This window comes from Triticum urartu, chromosome 3A, assembly GCF_056163025.1.
Source record: "Triticum urartu cultivar PI428250 chromosome 3A, HENAU_Tu73, whole genome shotgun sequence".
In the NCBI taxonomy this organism is placed as follows: Eukaryota; Viridiplantae; Streptophyta; class Magnoliopsida; order Poales; family Poaceae; genus Triticum; species Triticum urartu.
The window spans coordinates 359,433,340-359,438,855 of record NC_141875.1 but is presented as its reverse complement, the minus strand read 5'-3'; positions in this window follow the sequence as shown (position 1 = coordinate 359,438,855).

The window sequence follows — 5,516 nt, the reverse complement described above, 5'->3', positions numbered from 1 at the left end:
TGTTCGACGAGGGCTGGTGTGGTCTCTGGGCTCGCATCTTGCGAAAGTTGAGATGCCTCATGAGGTGACGGGGCTCCTGACGCCTGATTGTTTGCGGGAATTTTGGTGGCGGCGTCCCGTTGAGCTCGGTCTTTTGTCGATGCTGCCACGGCTCTTGCGGTGCCATCCTGATCTTGCATTGCCTCAGCTGTGGCCCGGCGCGGCGCACCCTTGGTTTGGTGCTCCTCCCGAACCGCCACCAGTGCTGCGCTGGCGGAGTACGGGGTAGCAGCGAGGTAGAGTACTAGGGGCTCGAGGGGTCGTGGCGCACCATCACCGGAGGGCTGGTCAAGTATCTCTTGAGGTCTTGAAAAGCTCGGTCGGCCTCTAGGGTCCAGTCAAATGGGCCCTTCTTCGTCATCAGCTTGAAGAAAGGTAGGGCGCGTTCCCCTAGCTTGGAGATGAAGCGTCCTAGTGTAGTTACCCGGCCGGCCAGCTTCTGCATCTCCCTAAGGGTCTGCAGCGGGCTCATGTCCTCGATGGCCCTGATCTTCTCTGGATTCGCCTCGATCCCTCCGTGGGACACGAGGAAGCCCAACAGCTTGCCGGAAGGGAAGCCGAACACTCACTTCTCTGGGTTAAGCCGCAAGTTCACTTGGCGCAGGCTCGTGAAGGTCTCTTCCAGGTCTTGAACCAAGGTCCTCACCTCCCGAGACTTCACCACAATGTCGTCGACGTAGGCCTCTATGTTTCTCCCAAGCTACCGCCCTAAGGCGATGTGCATCAGTCACTGAAAGGTTGCGCTCGCGTTGTGCAATCCAAAAGGCATGGAGGTGTAGCAGTACACCCCACACGGGTCAGGAAGGCTGTCTTCTCCACATCTTCTACCGCCATCTTGATCTGGTGATATCCTGAGAACACATCTAGGAAGCACAACAGGTCGCACTCGGCGGTGGAGTCGACGATCTGATCGATGTGCGGGAGCGGGAACGGATCTTGGGGGCAGGCCTTGTTAAGGTTGGTGAAGTCAACACACATTCGTTCTGTCCCGCCTTTCTTCGGTACTACGATGGGGTTCGCCAGCCATTCGAGATACCAAACCTCGCGAATGGCGCCCGCCACCTCCAGCTTGCGGGTCTCTTGGATGATGAAGGCCTGCTTCTCAGTGGACTGCCGTCTCACCTGATGCTTCACGGGGCGTACATTGGGGCATACCCTTAAGTGATGCTGAATCACTTCCCTCGGGACTCCTACCAGCTGATTGGGCTCCCATGCGAATATATCCTTGTTTGCACGCAAGAACTTCACCAATGCTTCCTATTGACCTCGATTGAGGCTGTCACCTATGGTAAAGGTGGCTCCTGAGGGCCCATCCTCATTGACTAGCACCTGCTTGGTTTTCGCCCTGTCTTGTGTGAACAACTGCTTCTTCTTGGTCGGTACGGCTCCCTTGGGCTCGGAGGTGCCCGCGTCGGCAGGCTGCGCTGCCGCGGCGGTTTTGAGGGCGAGCCTGAGCGCCGCAAGAGCCTCCTTGGCGTCCCCTTTGACAGTGAGGACGCCCTTGCTCCCAGGCATCTTCATGAGGTTGTAGGCCGGATGAGTCGCTGCCATGAACTGGGCCAGAGCCGGGTACCCAAGAATTTTGTTGTACGGGAGGCCGATGCGGGCGATGTCGAAGTCGACCAGCTCGGTGCAGTAGTTGTCGCGCGTGCCGAAGGTGATAGGAAGGCGGATCTGTCCCAGAGAGCAGGCAGTGCCACCACCAACTCCTGAGAAAGTCTTGCTGAGGCTGAGCCGCTCGAGTGGCACGTGAAGAAGGCTGAAGGCTTCCACGGAGCGCAAGTTGAGGCCGGCACCACCGTCGATGAGGTTCTTGGTAACAGCCACGTTGCAGATGGTGCGTGTGCAGAGCATTGGGAGCATGCCCAAGCCGGCGGTGGAGTCGGGGTGGTCCTCTGAGCCAAAGGTGAGGTTGGCCTCTAGCGCAGCCCAGCCTGGTGGAGCCCTCGGGCGCTTGGAAGCGGCACCAATCTGGTGGAGGAACGGCTTGACGTGGCGATCTGAAGGCGGTGCTTGAGAGCCGCCTAGCAGGGCCGCGATTGCATGGTGCGCCGGCACCGTGTAGCGAGCAGTGAAGATGTCGTGGAGTTCCCCCTAGGATGCCACCGTGGATCCGGGGAGGTTGAGCAGCCAGGCGCGTGGCTCGCCGGTGAGGGCCATCGGGAGCCAGTTGGCCATGACCTTGCCGTCGCCCCTGGCCTCGAGGACGGCCTCCTCGTATGCCAACAGGAAGGCAGACGGGTCTGCCGCGCTGTCATAGCACGGCGTCATCTCCGGCCTGAACTTGGGTGGCCATCGCACCTGCCGTAGGGCGGGGGCCAGGGCTCGGAGCCCCCTGGCCCCATCGTCAGCATCGGCCATTGGAGCCAGTGGCGGGGCACCTATCATGAGGGCGAAGTGTGGTGGCGCGGAGCACAGGCCGGTGGACAGGAGCTACGGCGCACCTCTACCTGGTGCGCCAAATATCGGATCACGGGTTCCGGCAAACCCTTAAGGTTCGAACTCTGGGGTGCACGCGAAGTTCTTTCCCTCCTACCGATCTATGCCCTAGCTCGCAAAGGTCTCGCGGACGAACTCAACGCACTCGCAACACAAAGACACAAGGTTTATACTGGTTCGGGCCACCGTTGTGGTGTAATACCCTACTCCAGTGTGGTGGTGGTGGATTGCCTCTTGGGCTGATGAAGAACAGTACAAGGGGAAGAACAACCTCCTGAGGTTGAGGTGTTCTTATGCTTGGTGTGGCTAAGGGTTGGCCACTGATCAGATGAGATCAGATCCCCCCCTTTGGTGGTGGCTAGTCCTACTTATATAGGCCCTGGTCCTCTCCCCAAATATTGAGCGGGAAGGGAGCCAACAACGGCGGCCAATTTGAAAGGGGACAGCTAGTACAAGCTATCCTGGCAAAAGGTGGTCTTCGCCTGCCAAAGGTTCTGGTGGTGAAGCCGTCCTGGGCTCCATGGTGACCTCCGTCCTGCCGTCCTTCTGGTCTTGGTCTCGTTGCACTGATATGGAAACTTTGCCTGATGCCTCGGTACTCCGCGACTGTGCTTGCCCCCTTGGCACCAAAGAGGAAACAAGGATGCTACGCGCACTGGCGCCCGCCTGGTAACGATCGTCATGGCTCACGTCACGAGAGCCTCGCGAGGTTCACCTCACCTTGATATCTCCGCTCCTCGTGAGGAAGCCTGGTGAGGCCGCTCCTGAGGAGGTCTTGCATCATCCGCCTCGTGAGGCTTGGCCCCTCGCGAGGGTCTTGAATGCCTTGTTGATGATGATGGGCCGTACAGACCTGCCAGCACAGCCACGCCATGGGCCACAGGCAGGCAAGTCTGGGGACCCCCGTTCCCAGAATGCCGAAAGGTCAGTATTGAAGGCTAATCATGGGAGGACACCAGCCCTTTCTTCTGGAGGTCGAAGGGGTCGCCTACAACGAGGCCTATCTGACCAAGGATTTCCTTATCGTTCCTAAAGTCTACAGTAACGAATTTGACTCGGCCATCCTTGAGGAAATTCTTAAAATCCTGGCACTCAATGTCAGCATGGCATATGTGGTAGACCAAGCATAAGTCATGCACGCAAACCTGGATCACGGCGAGCTTCTTCTCTACCTCCTTTAGATTCTTCTCGCTTCCCACGACTGTGGTGTACTCAACATCTAGCCTAGCGACCCACTCATCATTTGAGTTTTCAAACATCTGTTTGAAGCGAGCAAGGCATTCTTTCACCGTTGCGGAAGAACGAGTGTAGATGATGTCGAACTCATCGCCGGTGATGGTTCTAACCTTGTACTCACTGCCGATCATGGAGATTTGGGACTCCATGGATTTGGGAGGAGGGTTAGGATTAGTGGAACTGTCGTAATGTGAAAGGACGGGACGACTAGGAGCGGTTTATCGATTGTAAAAATGTCGAGTGGGGGCGCGTGCGAATGGTAGGGTAGTGGCTTGCCTGGTGGATAAATGGATTCATGCACAGTACTATGGGGGCCCAATTAGATGTCATGTCTACTAAACGCCCAATTAAATGGCTTTCGATGTCATGTCAAGCGTCGGAAAAATTACAGGTGATATGAAGCTTTCCATTCTCCCATGATACGGGATTCCGAGAGCCCTTGGATCTGAGATCGAACGGTTGCATGGTGTGATTCTAGACCTATGGGTGAATATCCTATCCTGGAGGGTTATTCTGCAAATTTTCAGCAACTAAGCATGCGACCGTTCGATCTCAGATCCAAGGGCTGCCAGCAACCTGTATCATGGTCGTGCCTACCACGACCGTCGCCTCGCTCGCGCGGCCACGCCCTTGGAGATTTAACACGGTGCGTTAAGCTATCTGATGTTGGCATGTCATACATAGTCATCACTTAGTCACTCATACAACAAGGTTAGCTATAAGGTTGGCTATAAGAGTATTTTTTGTTTACTTCTCTCTATCTCTTTCTTCGTAGTATTTATTGCATTTGCCAAGGAGTGAGCTCTTCCAATGAAATGGTGCTTAGATGAGGTGCTATGGGCATTAAATGTCTTAGAACCACAAGTCCCCAATGCATAGGTGCTTATTTTTTTGTTGCTAAGTTTGCTTCATCTAGGTACACGCGCTTATCACCGTTTCTTCCTGGGGTCACCAAACTAGTCTGTCTCTTCTTAATTAACTTGCCACATCAGACTTTATGCCTATGTGGCAGGCTTAGCACATGTAGGATCAAGTACAATAGTGGGCTATAAGCCCTCTTTACATGGCATTTTTGCATATCTGGGGGAAAGAGGCAAGGAAAAAGTGGAGGAGTGGCCTCTCAAGCAAGAGCCAGCCTCTACATGGTGGAGCATCAGGAGAGGCACCTGTATGGAGGTGGTCAGGAATAGGGAGACTCAAGCCGGTATTAGCGTCGCAGTTAAAATGATAATGGCAAGTCAAATCACCAGGCCCCACCTGTCCAGCAGTAACTCACTGTCAAATCACACAACCCTACGTTTGCAACAGCCTACTCCTTCATCTTCTCGCGTCTCTGTCGAACCGACTAGGCGGAACTACCCCGCCTACCACGCGGGAAAAGCCCCGCCCTCCACTTTTAAATAGTACAATATACTAATTTTGTATCCATGGATTGCGCCATGGAGCAAAGCCTCAAGAAAACGGTGGTACACATGTATGAAGTATACAACATGCCCGTCGCGTTCGCGTCACACCCCAGACGGTCGGTCGGTTTGGCACGCCGCTCTCCGAATGGAACGCGCGTCATATTGCGTTTGCACACACATGTGGGACCGCAATTGAGAACCGACCATAGGCACACTCCTCGGCCCCGCAAGTCGGATGAGTTAATAGAAGTAGTACATACGTTGGTACCTGGACGATCCCTGCAAGACAAGGAAGATCAGTTCGTCCATGCATGTGACCAGACTCCACCAGACACGCCTGGATTGGCTATCGTCTACATATTGTGCAGGCTGTGTTGTACATGGCTGTAGTTCTGG